The 22,066-nt window shown below is 50.2% G+C and overlaps 5 non-coding genes and 1 pseudogene across 5 annotated transcripts; all 6 read right to left on the minus strand.

Annotated features, from left to right (window-relative positions):
- Window positions 1-3,659: 3,659 nt before the first annotated feature.
- trnav-cac (transfer RNA valine (anticodon CAC)) lies at window positions 3,660-3,732 on the minus strand. The gene has a single exon. It is a non-coding gene; the product is annotated as a tRNA-Val (tRNA).
- A 445-nt stretch (window positions 3,733-4,177) lies between these two features.
- trnae-uuc (transfer RNA glutamic acid (anticodon UUC)) lies at window positions 4,178-4,249 on the minus strand. Its single transcript has one exon. It is a non-coding gene; the product is annotated as a tRNA-Glu (tRNA).
- Window positions 4,250-16,473: 12,224 nt separating this feature from the next.
- Window positions 16,474-16,592, minus strand: LOC138216669 (5S ribosomal RNA). The gene has a single exon (XR_011180381.1). It is a non-coding gene; the product is annotated as a 5S ribosomal RNA (ribosomal RNA).
- A 537-nt stretch (window positions 16,593-17,129) lies between these two features.
- On the minus strand, window positions 17,130-17,248 carry LOC138217726 (5S ribosomal RNA; annotated as a pseudogene).
- Window positions 17,249-17,785: 537 nt separating this feature from the next.
- Window positions 17,786-17,904, minus strand: LOC138244161 (5S ribosomal RNA). The gene has a single exon (XR_011192775.1). It is a non-coding gene; the product is annotated as a 5S ribosomal RNA (ribosomal RNA).
- A 537-nt stretch (window positions 17,905-18,441) lies between these two features.
- On the minus strand, window positions 18,442-18,560 carry LOC138217244 (5S ribosomal RNA). Its single transcript, XR_011180956.1, has one exon. It is a non-coding gene; the product is annotated as a 5S ribosomal RNA (ribosomal RNA).
- Between the last annotated feature and the right edge of the window lie 3,506 nt (window positions 18,561-22,066).

Raw genomic sequence — 22,066 nt, forward strand, 5'->3', positions numbered from 1 at the left:
TTATGTTTGATTAACAGACAAAATATGACAACCCCTCTACTGAGCATATGCTTTATTTTCCTCATGTACAGTACATTGATTAAACACATACCTTAGATGTATAAATGTGGTCCGTAATTGGTCTAGAATGAAATTTTAATATACGTATATCATTATACGTCAATTACACATCTCTGATTATACAGTATGTCCATTATACATAAATGGTTGGAGTTTTATTATACGGAAACATTTAGAGGACTATTATACCTATATAGTTAAAGGTCTATTATACATCAAAGATAGGTCTCATAGTTGTAGAAACTAGTAAATCAAGCCAATGATTTGGTCTAGAAATTTATTCTGAGAATATACAATTATTCACCCCTGAAAAATATATAGTTCAAATTATGCATTTTATACAATATTGTAATAAACAAATGGCTAATCATCATAAAAAACACAAGTATTAAACTTCAGCTACAAATTCTGGTAACATGGCTATATATATATAGTAATGACAAACACAAACTAATTCCATGAACACGCTAATATTTAACTCAAAACCACATTTTGATTCAAATATAAGTTTTAAAAATGACAACTTCTATATTCCACGAAAATATTATTAATGTAGCACAAATGCTACTTTCTAAGAAAGACAGAAAGAAACTGTTTTGTGTCTCATGGCGATCCTCCTCTCGATCCTAATGAAATGTTTAATATGATCCCTCGAGAAAAAAAGGTGTCAATATCCGCCTGGAATGATTGATGCCCCATCAAACATTTTGTAATATCTCCAGAAGCTCATACTGTAGAAACCTGATTCGTGGCTTAAATTCAAGGTAAACAAGACTAAGGAAACGAGTTGAAAACCTGATGTCGAACTGTGATTTAAATCACCCAAAACATTGCACAACATTGGGCAGTATGTGCCAGAAACAGATAGCTCAGTTGATAGAGCAGAGGACTGTAGTGGCAATAATGAAGAATCCTTAGGTTGCTGGTTTGACTCTGGCTTGGAGGAATGTGTTTCTTGTGTACTTCAATCAAAGAGTTGAAATAGCAATTTTTTTTAACTCAGACGTTGATCAAAAGCTCAATAAACCACGAAGCAGAGGCTCTTGTTCCGAATTCAACTCCCGTCTGATTGTCTTGTTTTGGCCAAAATCTGATCTTTGAATTCAGAGGACTACTCTGCCTGCATTGTAATTCAAAAGTATACACAAATGTCACGTTTTTTTTTGTAGATATAAAGGTGTTCTCTGTTTTCAAAGGATAGGTACTTAATTGGCATAATGATTTGGTATTGAGTTTGTATCGTTATATGATTAAATTTGTGTTTTTTTGTGTTTTTAACGTATTGTGAACTTATTTTTTAAACAAATGCTTACAAAGGCAAACAAGGCCCACATCTGTTTATACCAGCGGTGAATTGTACATTTTTATTTACAAGCTACTCTGCACTTTTGGGAGTGTAACAGGTTCGATATAAAGTGGCAAAAATATAAAAGGGGAAAATACCCCGGACTGCGTGTAAAGCCCTCGTTGTGACTGTTTTTTTATTGTTAAATACGGCGTCCTGTGCACGAAATGTTGCAGAAACACAATCTGATATTTTAATAAGTATTATTTTAATAATTTGATAAGTATGAGGTCCCGGATCCAAATATTCAGTTCTTATTTTTTTAAGTGATATCTTCCCTTCCTCTCGTGGATTTTGAATCAAATTTGATCTTTGTACATTACATTTTACATTGAAAAAAACGAGCATACCTCATCCACCAACAGACAGAGCAATCTTTTATGTTGCCTTCCAGAGCTTCCAGCTTGTGATGGATTTGTATGGGCGTCTGTATGATACCACTACAGCACTGGCACAGGTGTAAAATCCACTTTCTCACGACTTTTTCAGTGTCTTCTCCTCTCATAAATGGTCCGAAGCACAGGAGCCAATATTAGAGAAAACAACAGGTGTTTAAACAGAGTATGGCCAAATGTCAGCGACAACGTTTTGTCATTTTGTATAAACGCAAATGGTTCATCATTTAAAAGCCAACGACGTTCTTTTTCTCCCTGGCGCTAATAAGCTACAGTACCACACATGCGAGCTGTTGAGTGAAAGGAAATTCATATGTGCGTAGGAAGGCAGAATAAAATCCAGAACTGTACTGGTGATATTGATAAACAGGGCCGATGTTCACAATAAAACGTTATTGTATAAAACATTAAGATTCATAAATATATTTTTTTAATCATGCAAAGTGTCTGTTAAACCATTCATGAACGATTTTTATACAAAAAAGCACACCATTATATGAGAAAATACATTTACTATATGTGCATTTAACGTAAATTGTTGCCCTGCTTTTTTTTCATAAATACACAAGCTTGTTATGTCTTATGTCAGAAATAAACTGCATGAAATTCGATAAAGCAACAAAAAGTAAGCGCCACAAAGACGACAAACATTTGCGTTTATATTGCACTGTTATCTCGAGCCTTTAAACTTACTTTAAACGCAATTTGTTTTTCTCTGTAGTTCTAAGGCTTTGTCATTTAGGTGTGCTGTTTTTTTCTACATGTTGTAAAAAAAGTCACTAAATCATACGAAACATAAAAGCTCCAATTGTAAACAATTGACCATTCATATTCCTGAATTTTAAACCTATGGAGTATTTTAAACCTTGTCTTCGTATTTGTGAATATTAGAGCTCCTTTTCAAAAGCTGTCACTATGGATAAGTGCTTAGGTTTCCTGTTTTTTTACCCAGGCGGTCCAGGTTTGGCTCTTGGTATAGGAGCGCGGCTGTGTTGCCTTCTGGATTTCAATTGAGCAGCTCAGTGCAGATCAGCATGTACATTTGTCTGGACAGTAGAATTTTCAGAAAGTGTAGTTGGATTATAGCACGTGCCCCTGACGATGTTATTGATACGTCACATGTGCTCTTTTTTGTATAATATTTATTTTTGTTGTTCAAATAAAAAACGGTTTCTCCGTTTTCCTCTTCATGCCGTTGTCAGCTAGCACAACAAGACGGGAAAAATGCAAGGGGGGGAAGAGGAAGCGGCTGTCAGGAGCTTTCTACCTCCTTTTGCTTTCACTTCTCTGTGTTTCTTTCCACAGCGCCGTGCACCTTTTCATTGCTCGCGCTTTCAGAGCCTCCGCACGGCACACGACTCGACATCAGGAAGCACATTGAAGTGAAAGCAGGAAGCGCTGCGACATGCACTGTGCAGATCCCGCCACAATAAGAGGTGAGTGGGTCTGTTCGATGCACAAAGAACGCTTTGATAAGCGTCAAAGGCAAATCATTCCGAGTTGGTCGTCTGTGTTTTCCGTTCAGACGCGAAATGCTGAAATGATCTCTCGGCTCCTCGGTTGTCATTTCTGCTCCGTAAAGGAATCACAGCACGCGTCGGCTTCCAGCACGGTGGGTCGGGACATGATGCCGGGGGTCGGAGAGAGCGATGTCTTCCTCGTTAGTATAGGACCTGTCACGTGTCCCCACCTGTCACGCGGGAGACCGGGGTACATCAGGACGCGCATTGAAGTGAAAGCAGGATGCGCTGCGACATGCACTGTGCAGATCCCGCCACACTAAGAGGTGAGTGGGTCTGTTCGATCACAGCGCTAGGCGAATCCCCAATCCCCTTTTGTGCGTGGCGACAAAAGAAGACTGTTCCCGCCCGGTTTCGAACCGGGGACCTTTTGCGTGTGAGGCGAACGTGATAACCACTACACTACGGAAACGGTGGTAAGACGTGCCCAGCGGCCCAGTGCTGAGCTTCGCCAATGCGATTCAGCTGCTTCCAGTGCCTTTATTGGAGTGCGCTGATGGACCGTGCTCTCTCTCCAGAGACCAGCACGCCTGTCATGGATGGAGCAGGAAAGGCGGCGCCACATTCTACAGCCCTCTCCACGCAATCGACGAAATCGGGCTACTGAAGTGGAGAAAATCGCCTCTCCAGAAAGTGCAAATATCATCTTGGAGAGTATAAATCCTATTGCCGAAGGTCAGCCCTGTCTACCAGAGTAACACTACCACAGCGATGATCAGCTCGTCTCACACGCGAGAAGTTTCGGTTGGAAACAAGCGCCCCCTCTTCTCGCACGTTTTGCACGTTCGAGCGGTTTTAATGCGGCTCTTTCGTACACGGTGCTGATCTTTTGGAAAGCAGGAGGCAGAACGGACACGTTCCCATACCGGGAGTCGAACCCGGGCCGCCTGGGTGAAAATCAGGAATCCTAACCGCTAGACCATATGGGAACACACAACCCCGCTGTTCCGGGCATCATGCAAGCAAACTACATAAATATGAGAAAACACGCAAGAGAGTTGTCACTCAGAGTGTCGAAGGGTCGATGTATACTGGGGCTCAGTTGAAATGCAACGTCAGGACTTTTCCGAATTATGTCACACGAAGAGAGCACACCTTTTCCGCCCTGCCACGTGTGTCTCGTTAACTCGCCGTGATCGTATAGTGGTCAGTACTTTGCGTTGTAGCCGCAACCGAGTCACGGCAGAATAGGGGCGTCTGCTTTTACTACTTGTACGAATGAAGGCAAAAAAAAGCCAATCGATGTGAACGAACGGCGCTTTACAGAGGAGTACTGCCTGACTGGATTGTTGATGAACGACAGAGGCCACTCCGACCTCTTCTCGGTTTTCTTCAATGACTTACTAAGGATCTTCTACACATTCGCCCATGCAGGGGAAGCCAGTTACACCAAAGCAAACGCAGGAAAGTGCAATTCAAGCAGAGACCAGGAGGGACTTGTTTACACCGAGAGTGGTCGGAGAATGGAACAATGCGCCCAGCCCTGTTGCTGGAGCCGATTCTTGATGAGATCTTGGGCTCACTATGAAGCCCCCGCTGGATGCTAATCTTTCTGTTGTTCTTGCAGGTCCTGCGCTGCTTTTGAGCCGACAGAGCTCGTCCTGGTCTGTCGGCACAGCCCAATTGCAAATGATCGGCTCCGCGTCCAGTGTGTGATCTCCTGTTCAAGCCCAAGCGAAGACACAGTGAGCCTATCTGTCAATAATAGTAATACAGTGTGGGATGTCCTGTCCCAGTCTGAGGAACAAACAGTGAGCATGTCTCTCAATAATAATAATAATACAGTGTGATCTTCTCTCCCAGCCCGGGAAAAAAAACCGTGAGCCTGTTTCACAATAATAATAATACAGTGTGTGATCTCTTGTCCCAGCCTGAGGAACAGACAGAGAGCCTGTCTCTCAATACTAATAATACAGTGTGTGATCTCCTGTCCCAGTCTGAGGAACAGACAGTGAGCCTCTCTCTCAGCAATAATAATACAGTGTGTGATCTCCTGTCCCAGCCCAAACGACGACACAGTGTGCCTATCTGTCAATAATAATAATACAGGGTGCGATCTCCTGCTCCAGCCTGAGGAACAGACAGTGAGACTGTCTCTCAATAATAATAATACAGTGTATGTCCTCCTGTCCCAGCCTGAGGAAAAGACAGTGAGCCTGTCTCTCAATAATAATAATCCAGTGTGTGATCTCCTGTTCAAGCCCAAGCGAAGACACAGTGAGCCTATCTGTCAATAATAGTAATACAGTGTGGGATGTCCTGTCCCAGCCTGAGGAACAGACAGTCAGCCAGCCTGTCTCTCAATAATAATACAGTGTGTGATCCTCTGTCCCAGCCTGAGGAACAGACAGTGAGCCTGTCTCTCAATAAAAATAATACAGTGTGTGATCCTCTGTCCCAGCCTGAGGAACAGACAGTGAGCCTGTCTCTCAATAAAAATAATACAGTGTGTGATCCCCTGTCCCAGCCAGAGGAACAGACAGTGAGCCCGTCTCTCAATAATAATAATACAGTGTGTTATCTCCTGTCCCAGCCTGAGGAACAGTGTGCCTGTCAATCAATAATAATATTACAGTATGTGATCTCCTGCTCCAGCCTGAGGAACAGACAGTGAGACTGTCTCTCAATAATAATAATACAGTGTATGTCCTCCTGTCCCAGCCTGAGGAAAAGACAGTGAGCCTGTCTCTCAATAATAATAATCCAGTGTGTGATCTCCTGTTCAAGCCCAAGCGAAGACACAGTGAGCCTATCTGTCAATAATAGTAATACAGTGTGGGATGTCCTGTCCCAGCCTGAGGAACAGACAGTCAGCCAGCCTGTCTCTCAATAATAATACAGTGTGTGATCCTCTGTCCCAGCCTGAGGAACAGACAGTGAGCCTGTCTCTCAATAAAAATAATACAGTGTGTGATCCTCTGTCCCAGCCTGAGGAACAGACAGTGAGCCTGTCTCTCAATAAAAATAATACAGTGTGTGATCCCCTGTCCCAGCCAGAGGAACAGACAGTGAGCCCGTCTCTCAATAATAATAATACAGTGTGTTATCTCCTGCCCCAGCCTGAGGAACAGTGAGCCTGTCAATCAATAATAATAATACAATATGTGATGTCCTGTCTCAGCCTGTGGAACAGAGAGTAAGCCTGTCTCTCAATAATAATAATACAGTGTGTGATCTCCTGTCCCAGCCAGGGGAACAGTGAGCCAGACTCTCAGTAATAATAATACAGTATGTGACCAACTGTCCCAGACTGAGGAAAAGATAGTGAGTCTGTCTCTCAATAATAATAATACAGTGTGAATTCCTGTCTCAGCTTGTGGAACATACAGTGAGCCTGTCTCTCTATAATAATAATATAATATATGACCTCCTGTCCCAGCCTGGGGAATATACAGTGAGCCTGTCTCACTATAATAATAATACAGTGTCTGATCTCCTGTCCCAGCCTGAGGAACAAACAGTGAGCCTGTCTCAAAATAATAATAATACAGTGTGGGATCTCCTGTCCCAGCCTGGGGAACAGTGTGCCAGACTCTCAATAATATTAATTATAATAATACAACGTGATCTACTGTCCCAGCCTGAGGAACAGACAGTGAGCCTGTCTCAATAATAATACAGTGTGTGACCATCTGTCCCAGACCGAGGAAAAGACAGTGAGTCTGTCTCTAAATAATAATAATACAGTGTGGGATATCCTGTTCCAGCCTGGGGAACAGTGAGCCAGACTCTCAATAATAATAATAATACAGTGTGACCTACTGTCCCAGCCTGAGGAACAGACAGTGAGTTTGTCTCTCAATAATAATAATACAGTGTGTAATCTCCTGTCCCAGACTGAGGAACAGACAGTGAGACTGTCTCTCAATAATAATAATACAGTGTGTGATCTCCTGTCCCAGCCTGAGGAACAGTGAGCCTGTCAATCAATAATAATACAGTATGTGATGTCCTGTCTCAGCTTGAGGAACAGAGAGTAAGCCTGTCTCTCAATAATAATAATACAGTGTGGGATCTCCTGTCCCAGCCTGGGGAACAGTGTGCCAGACTCTCAATAATATTAATAATAATAATACAATGTGATCTACTGTCCCAGCCTGAGGAACAGACAGTGAGCCTGTCTCAATAATAATACAGTGTGTGACCATCTGTCCCAGACCGAGGAAAAGACAGTGAGCCTGTCTCTAAATAATAATAATACAGTGTGGGATCTCCTGTCCCAGCCTGGGGAACAGTGAGCCACACTCTCAATAATAATAATACAGTGTGACCTACTGTCCCAGCCTGAGGAACAGACAGTGAGTTTGTCTCTCAATAATAATACAGTGTTATCTCCTGTCCCAGCCTGGGGAACAGACAGTGAGCCTGTCTCTCAATACTAATAATACAGTGTGTAATCTCCTGTCCCAGACTGAGGAACAGACAGTGAGACTGTCTCTCAATAATTATAATAATACTGTGTGAGCTCCTGACCCAGCCTGGGGAACATACAGTGAGCTTGTCTCTCTATAATAATAATACAGTGTGTGATCCTCTGTCCCAGCCTGAGGAACAGACAGTGAGCCTGTCTCTCAATAATATTAATTCAGTGTGGGATCTCCTGTCCAACTCTGAGGAACAGACAGTGAGCCTCTCTCTAAATAATAATAATACAGTGTGTGATCCTCTGTCCCAGCCTGAGGAACAGACAGTGAGCCTGTCTCTCAATAATAATAATACAGTGTGTGATCTCCTGTCCCAGCCTGAGGAACAGACAGTGAGCCCGTCTCTCAATAATAATAATACAGTGTGTTATCTCCTGTCCCAGCCTGAGGAACAGTGAGCCTGTCAATCAATAATAATATAGTATGTGATGTCCTGTCTCAGCTTGAGGAACAGAGAGTAAGCCTGTCTCTCAATAATAATAATACAGTGTGGGATCTCCTGTCCCAGCCTGAGGAACAGTGAGCCTGTCTCTCAATAATAATACAGTATGTGATCTCCTGTCCCAGCCTGGGGAACAGTGAGCCAGACTCTCAATAATATTAATAATAATAATAATACAGTGTGATTTACTGTCCCAGCCTGAGATACAGACAGTGAGCCTGTCTCTAAATAATAATATAGTGTGTGACCACCTTCTGTGGTCTGTTTCAAATCCGCCCGCGATGAGACACCGAGGAGAAATGAAGAGCCCCAGTCGTGCTAGAAAATCACCCGGGAAAGTGACTTTCAATGTAGGAAAAAAAAGTCGTTAGTAACAGACATAATATGTTTGTTTTGTTTTTTTAATCGCTGCGATGTGTGACTAAGCTCATACGACTAAGAGTTGCTCCCTTTGTCTAGATCTGGTAACCTGCTCGTCGCTGGTGGGCCAGATCGTGTCACCCGTCTCTACACTGGGGCATTAAGACCCACACAGACCGCAGGGTGAGTGCCCCCTGCTGGCCCCACTGAGAGGTCGTATCCCACCTCCTCCGCTCTCTGAGAAAAGCAGTATCTTCAGGCCCTGACATCCCACCCCTGCCACTCTCTGCGTAAATAAGTATCGTCAGGCCCTGACATCCCACCCCTGCCACTCCCTGCGTAAAGAAGTGTCGTATGGCTCTGACATCACACCCCCACCACTCTCTGCGGAAAGCACTGTCGTATAGCCCTGACACCCAACCCTCCACTCTCTGCATTAAGCACTGTCGTATAGCCCTGACACCCACCCCTCCACTCTTTGAATAAAGCAGTGTCGTCAGGGCCTGACATCCCACTCCCACCACTCTCTGTGTAAAGTAGTGTCATATGGCCCTGACACCAATCCCTCCACTCTCTGCATAAAGCAGTGTTTTATGGCCCTGAAACCCTCCCCTCCACTCTCTACATGAAGCAGTGTTGTCAAGCCCTGACATCACACCCCCACCACTCTCTGTGTAAAGCACTGCTGTATGGCCCTGACATCACACCCCCACCACTCTCTGCGGAAAGCACTGTCATATAGCCCTGACACCCACCCCTCCATTTTTTGCATAAAGCAGTGTCGTCAAGCCCTGCCACTCTCTGCGTAAAGAAGTGTCGTATGGCCCTGACATCCCATCCCCACCACTAACTGTGTAAAGTAGTATCGTCAGGCCCTGACATCCCACCCCTGCCACTCCCTGCGTAAAGAAATGTCGTATAGCCCTGACATCCCACCCCTCCACTCTCTGCATAAAGCAGTGTCGTCAAGCCCTGACATCCCACCCCCACCACTCTCTGTGTAAAGCAGTGTCATATGGCACTGACATCCTAGCCCCGCCACTCTCTGTGTAAAGCAGTGTCATATGGCCCTGACATCCCACCCCCACCACTCTCTGTGTAAAGCACTGTCCTATGGCCCTGACATCACACCCCCACCACTCTCTGCGGAAAGCACTGTCGTATAGCCTTGACACCCACCTCTCCACTCTCTGTGTAAAGCAGTGTCATCTAGCCCTGACATCCCACCCCCTCCACTCTCTGAATAAAGAAGTGTCGTATGGCCCTGACACCCACCCCTCCATTCTCTGCATAAAGCAGTGTCGTCAGGCCCTGACATCCCACCCCTCCACTCTCTGCATAATGCGGTATCGTCAGGCCTTGATATCCAACCCCCGCCACTCTCTGCGTAAAGCAGACATGTTACAGACATTTACAACAAAGACATATTATAAAATATTGACATATACTGTAGGCGGCTGGAGCATTATTGGGAGACAGACTCACTGTTCCTCAGGCTGTGACAGGAGATCACATACTGGGCTGCCAGATCAACTGAGTTCCCTCCTCCCTCTCCCAGTAGGATTGGGACCCGTTGTGATTCTGGCAGGTGTGGGAACTCTGGGATTAGATTTCTGAATTTCGGGAAGAATGTTTCTCTAATCCCAGAGTATCTGTCACAGTGCAGTAGGAAGTGCACCTCTGTCTCTATTTCTCCCCGCTGGCAGTGGGAGCACAGCCTGTCCTCTCTGGGCAGCCAGGTCTGCCTGTGTCGCCCAGTTTCTATGGCCAAGTTGTGGTCACTGAGCCTGTACTTCGTCAGGGTCTGTTTCTGTTTGTTATTTTTTATTTTGGTCAAATATTCAGCTAGTGTGTATTGTCTGTTTAAGGTTCTGTAGCATTCCAGTTTATGTTGTATTTGTGTGTGTGTGTCCCAATGTGTGAGATATTGCTGTTTGATCTGTGCTGTGATGTGGTTGAGTCTGGGTTGTGGTGCTCTAGCAGTGCTGTCCTGAGGCTGGTTAGTGTCGGTGTCACTCACTGCGAGTGTGATCTCAGCAGAGTCTCTGTACTCTTGGGACACTTGACTCACCTGTCTCTCTCTTTCTCTCCCTGTGCTGTCCCTCTCCTGCCCCCTCTCTCCCTCCTCGGACTCCAGCTGGAGGAGGTCCAATCACCACCTCCTGTGAGACAGAAGAAAAAGAAGGTGGGTAATGCTCTGATCCTCTCTTTACTCCTGTCCAGTGTCCAGTCAGTGTGTCTGTATGAACCCCTCTCTCTCTCAGTGTAGTGTTCATGTACTGGAGTGTCCAGTCAGTGTGTCTGTATGAACCTCTCTCTCTCTCAGTGCAGTGTTCATGTACTGGAGTGTCCAGTCAGTGTGTGTGTATGAACCCCTCTCTCTCTCAGTGCAGTGTTCATGTCCTGGAGTGTCCAGTCAGTGTGTCTGTATCAACCCTTCTCTCCCAGTGCAGTGTTCATGTACTGGAGTGTCCAGTCCGACTCTTAATGTGACTCTCCTGTCTCTGCTTCAGAAGCGCTGGTGCGTCTTTTTAAACTCTCTGAGCTGCGTGTCGGTGGAGACAGATGATCAGGACGAGCCGATGGAGGCGGCGGAGACCGTGGGTCAGGAGAGGAAGAGCGAGGGAGAGGAGGAGCAGGCTGCCGGGAAGGACAAGAAGAGGAAGAGGAGGTGCAGGTGAGCAGACAGGGGGGCGCCGCCCGGTCGTGTCTGTGATTCAAGGAGGAGTCTCCTCTTGCTGTTTGATGTCATGGTGACGTCTGTGTCTGTGTCCCTCACACCTGCAATAACAATATTCTTTCCAGGTTCCTTTCCTGGTTCTGTGCCTGCTAAGATCTGGACTGGACTGGACTGAATTGGACTGGACCGGAGCTGAGGGACCCAGACGACTGGACTGCAGCCTAGGGACCCCAGACTGGACTGGACCGGAGCTGAGAGACACCAGACTGGACCGAAGCTGAGGGACCCCAGACTGTGCTGGACCGAAGCTGAGGGACCCCAGACTGGACTGGACAGGAGCTGAGGGACACCAGACTGTGCTGGACCGAAGCTGAGGGACCCCAGTCTGGACTGAAGCTGAGGGACCCCAGACTGTGCTGGACCGAAGCTGAGGGACCCCAGTCTATGCTGGACCGAAGCTGAGGGACCCCAGACTGTGCTGGTCTGAAGCTGAGGGACCCCAGACTGGACAGCACTGGAGCTGAGGGACACCAGACTGGACTGGACTGGAGCTGAGGGGCCCCAGACTGGACTAGACTGGAGCTGAGAGGCCCCAGACTGGACTGGACCAAAGCTGAGGGACCTCAGGCTGTGCTGGACCGAAGCTGAGGGACCCCAGACTGGACCGAAGCTGAGGGACCCCAGTCTGTGCTGGACCAAAGCTGAGGGACCCCAGACTGGACCGAAGCTGAGGGACCCCAGTCTGTGCTGGACTGAAGCTGAGGGACCCCAGACTGTGCTGGACCGATGCTGAGGGACCCCAGTCTGGACTGAAGCTGAGGGACCCCAGACTGCACTGGACTGAAGCTGAGGGGCCCCAGACTGGACTGAAGCTGAGGGGCCCCAGACTGGTCTGGACTGAAGCTGAGGGGCCCCAGACTGGACTGATGACCTTTTGTTAAGCATCAATCTGTTTAGCTTTTGTTTTTTTCCTCCCCCCCCCTAAGGTTGCTGCTGGGAGAGGTGTGAGTGGGGCCAGCAGGGGGCGCTCTCACCCTGCAGTCTGTGTGGGTCCTGATGCCCCAGTATAGTGACGGGGGACACTGGACTGTAAACAGGCGCCGTCCTTAGGATGAGACGTAAAACCGAGGTCCTGACTCTCTGTGCTTGTTAACAATCCCGGGGTGTTTCTGGAGAAGAGTAGGGGTGTTATCCCAGTGTCCTGGCCTGATTCCCCCCCTGGTCTTGACCCATCATGGCCTCCTAATCACCCCCCTCTCTGAACTGGCTCCATCCCTCTGCTCTCCTCCCCACTGAGAGCTGCTGTGTGCTGAGCGGACTGGAGCATCATCCAGGTAGGGGCTGCATACTGGGGGGGCTGGAGGGGATCCCCCTGACCTGGGAGGAGCTCTGAGTGGAGAGTCCAGACTTATTAATTATTATTTTTATTCGTGCTGCACTGGGCTCCTGTCCTGGCAGTGAGAGGGGGACTCTGTGATCAGTACAGATACTTATGACTGTCTAATAATACACGATAGGAATGGAAAACAGGGTAGCGCTGTAGTCCCTTCGAAACGTTTTGAACTGCCAGAAGAAGTTTTCACAACCCGGACTCGTGAAGGTACAGGTCTTCTCCCTTCGTCCGGAGTAAGGTGAGAGGTCACCCCCTCGGGGCGCAGTATCCCCGATGCACCCCCCCACCACCACCCAAAACGACACACACTTCTGTGACGATTGGGAGACCCCGGTTCGACCAGCCCCTGCGGTGGAGGAAACGACCCGCTGGAGAGAACACGCAGACTCCACACAGAAGGGTCACCTCGGCATTTATTCCAACAGCAAAACAACACCAGAGAGAAACGGTCTCCGAAAGGTAAGCGCACACCGGGAAAAACACGACGGGGTCATTACAAATGGGAATAGGAGTTCTTTTTTTCTTTTCCGGACGTTGTATCGTGTCCTGGTGATTTCTCCCGTTTCGAACGGAGTTTAATGTCGCGTTTCTACTTTATTAGAGAGAGGCACTGAACTTTGGGGAACGTGACATCCACCCAGTATTACTAGTAGGTTGATAAATATAAATGTTCTTTTTCCCCCCGTATGATACCTCGCGAAATATAACGATGGGCAACTCCTTAAGTCGAAATTTAAACCCTTCTCACGCTACAAGACAGTCCGTCAACATCGCCGCGGCCCGAAGCGCGACCTTCGGTATGATGTTGGCCGAAGGGGGTGGGGTAAGTACGTCAAAGCCGGGGGAAGCCCCTATCACGTGAGAGGGGTGCGGCGGGCGACGAGCCCCCGGGGGCGAAGAGAAGTTGATTTGCGTGGGGTGTGGAAACACTACACGACCGGGCAAGCGAGCCGTTTTTTTTTTGTTTTGTTTTTTCCAGAACATCAGAACAACCGCAGAGATTACCATCGATCCACCTCCGGACGTTTCCTTTTTTGTCCTCTTTGGCCCCCAAAATAAAAAAAAAACTGGGATCCATCGTGGCGTTGCCAAATTAAAACGTCAACCACTTTTCGGGCTTTCGTGCTGTCCATGATGAAACCGTCATGGTTGTGTAAGCATACGTTACGTCACAGACAGGCGGCGCTCAGACGTGAGGAGTGTCGTTACGTTTTTGAAATGGCACGTCAGACAAGATCTCTGACAAGATCTCCGAAAAACCCAAACCTGTAAGATTCAATTTCAATTCAGTTTTTTTATATAGCGCCTTTCACAACAAGAATGCCCCAAGGCCCCGAACAAAGGAGTTGTTCCACACCCCCGCCACCCTCTGTGTACAGTAGAGCCCCCTGTACTGACTGGAGGAGCTCACCCAGCTGTGTCTGGAGAGAAGCCGGGGTATCGGCTTCAACCACAGGGCTGGGCGGCTTGTTCCTCACCCCCACCCCCTTCTGTGTACAGAAGAGCCTCCTGTCCTGACTACAGTAGGAAATGTCACCTGGAGGCAACACACCGGCTTCTTTTAACAGATCACCTCGGGAATCGGGAACAACGGAGCTGTGTGCGGCCGTCTGTACGGAGGGGTTCAGCGCGGGGGGGCTCCGGGCTTGGGTCTGGACCCGGGGGGCTGTCTGTGTGGAGTCTGCATGTTCTCTCTGTGTTCTCCGGGTCCAAAGACAGGCTTTTGGGCTAATTGGCTTCTGGGAAAACTGGCCCTGGTGTGTGTGTGTCCTGTGATGGAGTGCTGTCCTGTCCAGGGTGTGTGAGTGAGTGTGTGTTTGTCATGTGATGGACTGGTTCCTGTCCTGGGTGTGAGTGAGTGTGTGTGTCTGAGTGTCCTGTGAGGGACTGGTGTCCTATCCAGGTTGTGTGTGTGTGTCCTGTGAAGGACTGGTGTCCTGTTCAGGGTGTGTGAGTGTGTGTGTGTGTCCTGTGAGTGACTGGTGTCCTGTCCAGGGTGTGTGTGTCTGTGTGTCCTGTGATGGACAGATGGTACCAAGCCTGGACACCCATGAGACACTGGCTTCCTCAGAAGACTCTCACGGAGGGCACACTGTCCCTAACCCGGGTCCAGAAGAAACTACAGTGATCTATAATTCCTGCGCCTCGGAAGGGTTTATGACGTCTATGTCCGGCGCCCGCGCCCGTGGACCGGCGGTTTGGCGTCGCGCTCCGCAGCTCGAGCTTCGGTGCGAGGCAGGGCGGGAGGGAGTCGATGTGGCCTCGGCGCCATCTTTGCTGGTGAGTCAATTGTGACCGTTGCGGTACAATAAACCATCAATAAACCTTTTCCCACCCCGTCCAGTATTTCTATCGCGGCCCACGTCCCTTACAATCGACAAACTATAAAAAAAACAGTAGCCCTTCGCAACATTACACGCCATTTTTTTTATTTTAAACGTCCGCAAGTGAATTTTATTTGAGGTCCCTCAGAATTGTGACAGAAATGTCAGTGAACCACAATAAAAAACGAAACTTTTTTTTAAAGGCGGTTAATGGATTTTCTGAGTAACCGTGTAGCAACTAACGTAAGGAAAAAAAGTTGTCTTTCCCTACGAAGACGTTTTGGTACAGGACTTTCTTTAAATATCAGTTGTGCATAGCGTTTTACAAAAAGTTGATGATGATCTTGGAGATAATTGCAAAGGAAAATTGAGATAACTACCAAAACATTACGTGTGAAACGACAGGACAGAACTTTGAACCCACAAAGAAACAAAGGTATGAAATATTGCCTCGTCATGGGGGGTTGATAATTGTAGTAAGTGTTCCTATTTTTCGTAAAGAAATGTATATTATGGGAGACACACGTGAGATTTAGTGTATATACGTTTCATATTGTGCATATATACGGGGTTAAAAAGTGGAATGAGTATGATTATAAACTCGTGTGTCCTATAATCAGATAATTTTTGAACAAGCTTTGATTAGACAGGTGAAAAACAACATCAGATCCTTTTTTTTAATATATTCACACGTCTGAATATCAGCTTCTCCCCTCTGGCCAACATTTCAGGGCTCCCAGGTGTAGATCCCAAATTGAAATATTAATTTGTTACCCAGTTAAACAGTTAATAGAAGTGAGTGACCAGGGTAAATAAAGGTGGGTCAGTGTAAACTGTTTATTCTGGACCAGACTTCATCATGTGTGATATGTCATGACTTCTTATATTAAGTTTTATCTTTATATTTAGTTCTACATGTGTAATAGATGCGATGTGTGTCCATAAAAAGGTTTCTCCAGGGGAAAATAAAGTTCGTTTTAAAACCGTGTTTCCTTTTTAGGGTACGTTTGCATTCCAAGTGTGGGGTTTTTGCCTTTTTATCATATTTTGGATGTGAATCCGTGGTATTTTTGCTGAGACAAGTTGCCTTTCTTATACGCGGAGGGATCTGCTCGTGAGATGTCCGCTTGGTCCATTTCTGAGCTCAGTATAAGGTGTAGAAAGCATGACTGTCATCATAACCCGCTTCTCACCCAGGTGTGGAATAATGTTGTGACTATTGCTTCAGCAATAACATGCTGATTGCATGTTTCTAGATGGGTATAACAGAGATCTCAACTACTGAGGGGCCTTATTAATAAAGTCTCCACAGCCGAAGCGCTGTGTCTCTGTTCAGCTGGCGATAAACCTTTCCTTGATCCTTTGCGGACTTGTAAAACTGTTCATGATCAGAATAAAAAACGCTCACGCTAATACACAAGCACCCGTGTCTCGCCAAAGCTGACAAATAAACAGACGGACAAGCCGCACTGCACGTGTGAACAGGGGAATGAGCGAGCGAGCGGGGATAGAGCGCCTCCTGCGCTTTAAAGCTTACAGCACCTGGTATTCCCAGGCGGTCTCCCATCCAAGTACTAACCAGGCCCATCCCTGTTTAGCTTCCGAAATCAGACGAGATCAGGCGTGCTCAAGGGGGTGTGGCCGTAAGCGAGAGCAAGGCTCGCTGGCACCCTTCTTATTGAGAGGACAGCTCCGTCACCTCTTTTACGACGCTGCTTTTTTTCCCTTGCGTTTTTCTCTTCTTCCCACGTTCTCTCTCTTCACTGCCTTCGTCCCCGCTCTATTTCACTTCAGCCTTTCACTCTTGCTTCCTTCCAATGAGGACGGAGCTGCGGGAGAAAGGGCGCTATAGAGGATCGCTGTGGAGAGCTGCTGCTGTGCTTTGACATCTGAGCTCTGTGGAAAACGATCTCAATACAATTCTGAAAAACGCGACTCTCCGAACGCCAGCCGAACAAGTCTCCACAGCCGAAGCGCTGTGTCTCTTTTCAGCTGGCGATAAACCTTTCCTCGATCCTTTGCGGACTTGTTAAACTGTTCCTGATCAGAATAAAAAACGCTCACGCTAATACACAAGCACCCGTGTCTCGCCAAAGCTGACAAATAAACAGACGGACAAGCCGCACTGCACGTGTGAACAGGGGAATGAGCGAGCGAGCGGGGATAGGGCGCCTCCTGCGCTTAAAAGCTTACACCACCTGGTATTCCCAGGCGGTCTCCCATCCAAGTACTAACCAGGCCCATCCCTGTTTAGCTTCCGAGATCAGACGAGATCAGGCGTGCTCAAGGGGGTGTGGCCATAAGCGAGAGCAAGGCTCGCTGGCACCCTTCTTATTGAGAGGACAGCTCCGTCACCTCTTTTACGACGCTGCTTTTTTTCCCTTGCGTTTTTCTCTTCTTCCCACGTTCTCTCTCTTCACTGCCTTTGTCCCCGCTCTATTTCACTTCAGCCTTTCACTCTTGCTTCCTTCCAATGAGGACGGAGCTGCGGGAGAAAGGGCGCTATAGAGGATCGCTGTGGAGAGCTGCTGCTGTGCTTTGACATCTGAGCTCTGTGGAAAACGATCTCAATACAATTCTGAAAAACGCGACTCTCCGAACGCGAACCGAACAAATCTCCACAGCCGAAGCGCTGTGTCTCTTTTCAGCTGGCGATAAACCTTTCCTCGATCCTTTGCGGACTTGTTAAACTGTTCATGATCAGAATAAAAAACGCTCACGCTAATACACAAGCACCCGTGTCTCGCCAAAGCTGACAAATAAACAGACGGACAAGCCGCACTGCACGTGTGAACAGGGGAATGAGCGAGCGAGCGGGGATAGGGCGCCTCCTGCGCTTAAAAGCTTACAGCACCTGGTATTCCCAGGCGGTCTCCCATCCAAGTACTAACCAGGCCCATCCCTGTTTAGCTTCCGAGATCAGACGAGATCAGGCGTGCTCAAGGGGGTGTGGCCGTAAGCGAGAGCAAGGCTCGCTGGCACCCTTCTTATTGAGAGGACAGCTCCGTCACCTCTTTTACGACGCTGCTTTTTTTCCCTTGCGTTTTTCTCTTCTTCCCACGTTCTCTCTCTTCACTGCCTTCGTCCCCGCTCTATTTCACTTCAGCCTTTCACTCTTGCTTCCTTCCAATGAGGACGGAGCTGCGGGAGAAAGGGCGCTATAGAGGATCGCTGTGGAGAGCTGCTGCTGTGCTTTGACATCTGAGCTCTGTGGAAAACGATCTCAATACAATTCTGAAAAACGCGACTCTCCGAACGCGAACCGAACAAATCTCCACAGCCGAAGCGCTGTGTCTCTTTTCAGCTGGCGATAAACCTTTCCTCGATCCTTTGCGGACTTGTTAAACTGTTCATGATCAGAATAAAAAACGCTCACGCTAATACACAAGCACCCGTGTCTCGCCAAAGCTGACAAATAAACAGACGGACAAGCCGCACTGCACGTGTGAACAGGGGAATGAGCGAGCGAGCGGGGATAGGGCGCCTCCTGCGCTTAAAAGCTTACAGCACCTGGTATTCCCAGGCGGTCTCCCATCCAATTACTAACCAGGCCCATCCCTGTTTAGCTTCCGAGATCAGACGAGATCAGGCGTGCTCAAGGGGGTGTGGCCGTAAGCGAGAGCAAGGCTCGCTGGCACCCTTCTTATTGAGAGGACAGCTCCGTCACCTCTTTTACGACGCTGCTTTTTTTCCCTTGCGTTTTTCTCTTCTTCCCACGTTCTCTCTCTTCACTGCCTTCGTCCCCGCTCTATTTCACTTCAGCCTTTCACTCTTGCTTCCTTCCAATGAGGACGGGGCTGCGGGAGAAAGGGCGCTATAGAGGATCGCTGTGGAGAGCTGCTGCTGTGCTTTGACATCTGAGCTCTGTGGAAAACGATCTCAATATAATTCTGAAAAACGCGACTCTCCGAACGCCAGCCGAACAAGTCTCCACAGCCGAAGCGCTGTGTCTCTTTTCAGCTGGCGATAAACCTTTCCTCGATCCTTTGCGGACTTGTTAAACTTGTAACGCCCTCGCCTGGTGGTAAGGAGGAAGCGCCCCTAGGCGCTCGTAGTACCGCTGGGCATGCTGGGAGTGGTAGCCGGGAAGAGTCTGAGGGTCAGCACGATGACCAGCGGCTGACCCTACCTGTGTAAATAATGTCCTAGTAATTCTAGTGCCCTGTGTAGTCCTGTAAAAGTAGAGTGTGTTGTTAGGTAATTACCACCCTAAATGTGTGTACGTGTTCGTCAGTCTCCTCATGTTTGTGTAGATCCCGTGTTTGGTTTTGGTGTGGTTGTAAAATAAAGCCAGTGCTTGGTTAATCGCGTCTCCACTGTTCTTTAGTTCTGAGAAAGAACCTGCAATACGCTACATTGGTGTCAGAAGCGGGCAGAATGAACAACTCGTGGCAGACACTACCCGATTCCATAAAGCGCCGGCTGACGCTGGAAGACGCAGAACCCATCGGCGGCGCACATAGGGAGCCTGAGCAACTCCTGGGTGCGACAGGTGGCCACAGCCCTTACCAGGGCTACCCAGTAGTGGTCCCGCCAGTGGAATTGGGGCGGCCGCCCCGGAGAGAGGATGCCCTCCCTGCCGGAGCCGATCAGCGATTCCCACACCCATCGGCGCGGGTGCGACCAGGTCGCTACGATGGTGAGGCGCCTTGGGAGACCTATAAGGCGCAGTTCCAGCTCGCGGCCCGGACGAATGGCTGGAGCCGGGCGGAGATGGCCGGCCACCTGGCGGCGGCGCTGGAAGGAGCGGCCTGCCAGGTGCTCCTGGACGTCCCGGAGGAGGACAGAGGCGACTACACGGCGCTGGCAGCAGCCCTCCAGCTGCGCTTCGGTGTAGAGGAGGCGCCGGAACTGATGCGGGAGAGGCTGGCCCTGCGGCGGCGCCGACCAGGAGAGCGACTGGGCCCGGTCGCCGCGGATGTCATGTTCCTCGCCCGCCGAGGATACCCAACTTTCCCCCGGGAGGCGCAGCGGGAGATGGCTCTCCAGGCCTTTCTCAAGGCCCTCTCGCCCGAGGAGCTGCGGCGCCACGTGCAGCTGGCCGCGCCAACATCGCTGGAGCAGGCCTTGGCCCTTGCTACACGGGCTGAGGTAGTGTTCGGGGTGACTGGCAGCGCCAGCAGACGCAGTGCGCCCTGCCGGCTGACCGAGGCGGCGACGGAGGAATCCAGCGAGGGGGAAGAGGAGCCAGCCCGTGCAGCGACCGCCGCGGAACAGCCCCGCACGCTGATTTGCGACCGCTGCGGGAAAAGAGGACACCGAGCCCGGGTCTGCCGGGCACCCGAACCTCGCTCTCCCCGATCGGCGTCGGGAAACGGGAACGGGGCGGCTCAGCGCGGGGAAGGCCGTCCTTGAACACCTCAACCCCCGCTCCGGAGAGCGCTGTAAAAACCGGCGCCCCTCACGCCACCGTGGGGCGAGTCGGCTGTAGCCGGGGCCTGTACCTCCACTGCCGGATTGAGGACCAACCCTGCCTGGCCCTACTCGACACCGGTTCATCAGTGACCCTACTTCGGCCGGGCGTCCTCCCCGACACCGAGGGCACCAACCCCCCAGGATGGGAGGCCTCCAGCCTGCGGCTGAGGACCGTGACGGGACAGCTCGCTGCAGTCCGGGGGAAACGGGTGCTTGCCTTCCGTCTGGGTGCAGCGACGGTGCGCCACCCCTGCTACCTTGCACCCATCCAGGAGGACTGCATTCTGGGGCTGGACCTACTGCAGCGAGTGGGGGCCAGGTTGGACTTGGACCGGCAGGAGTTGGTGTGGCAGGGGGAGCGACTGCACCTGGTGGAGGGCAGGTCCGGCGAAGGGACGCGGGCTTGCCGGAGCCGGGGGAACAAGAGGCAGCGGCGGCGGCGGCGGCGTCAGTCGCCGGGGCAGACCAGGCCTGCGAGCCGGGGAGTGAGCGTGCCGGATCCTGCCCCTGAGTCGGCCGGGGGGCCAGACAAGGCGGCGGCGGGGGCCGAGCGTTGCGTGGAAGCGAAGCGTGCCGTTGAGGACCTCTTCCAGCGGAGCTGCGAGGGCCTCGATCAGGACCAGCGGCAGCGGCTCCAGCAGCTACTCGCCCAGAACGAAGACCTCTTTGCGGCGAGGGATGAGGACTGCACCCGCACTGCCCTGGTCCAACACGAGATCAACACCGGCGACGCTCGGCCCATCCGCATCCCACCAGGACGCATGGTCCACGCCAAGCGGACCGCCGCCGAGGAAAAGATCCGGGAGATGGCCGCAGCGGGGGTGATTGAGCCCTCCGCGAGCCCGTGGTCGGCGCCAGCCGTACTGGTTAAAAAAAAAGACGGCTCGTGGAGGTTCTGCGTCAACTACCGCAAGCTGAATGAGGTCACCCGGAAAGATTCCTACCCCCTGCCGAGGATAGATGACGCCCTGGACTACATCACCGGGTCGACCTGGTTCAGCTCCCTGGACCTCCGCTGCGGCTACTGGCAGGTACCGCTTGCTCCCGATGCTCGCCCGAAGACGGCCTTTTCCATCGGCCAGGGCCTCTGGCAGTTTACTGTCATGCCTTTTGGCCTGTGCAATGCCCCGGCGACGTTCGAGAGGCTGATGGAGAGGGTGCTGGCATCGGTCCCGCGGAACCAGTGCGTGTTATATCTGGACGATCTGCTGGTTCATGCACGGAGTTTTGACCAGGCCTTGACGAACCTCCAGGCGGTGCTGGCCTGCATCCGCCGTGCTGGCCTGAGGCTCAACCCCCGCAAGTGCGAGCTCCTGCGGCGGGAGGTGACCTTCCTGGGACATGTTGTTGGACCGCGAGGGGTGGCTACGGACCCAGGTAAGGTCGCCGCAGTGAGGGGCTGGCCGACTCCACGCACCGTCGCGGAGCTCCGCAGCTTTCTGGGGTTGGCCTCGTACTATCGGAGGTTCGTCCGGGACTTTGCCAGCATCGCCGCCCCGCTGCACCGCCTCACCGACAAGGGCCGCCGTTTTGACTGGGACTCGGGCTGTGAGACTGCCTTTGGCCGGTTGCGCGAAGCTCTGGTGGGGGCCCCCGTGCTGGCCTACCCCGACCCGCGGTTGCCGTATATTCTCGACACCGACGCGAGTGACTCGGGGGTGGGGGCGGTGTTGGCGCAGGAGGGGCCGGATGGGGAGCGCGTAGTGGC

The sequence above is a fragment of the Lepisosteus oculatus genome, chromosome 14 (genome assembly GCF_040954835.1).
Source record: "Lepisosteus oculatus isolate fLepOcu1 chromosome 14, fLepOcu1.hap2, whole genome shotgun sequence".
Lineage (NCBI taxonomy): Eukaryota > Metazoa > Chordata > Actinopteri > Semionotiformes > Lepisosteidae > Lepisosteus > Lepisosteus oculatus.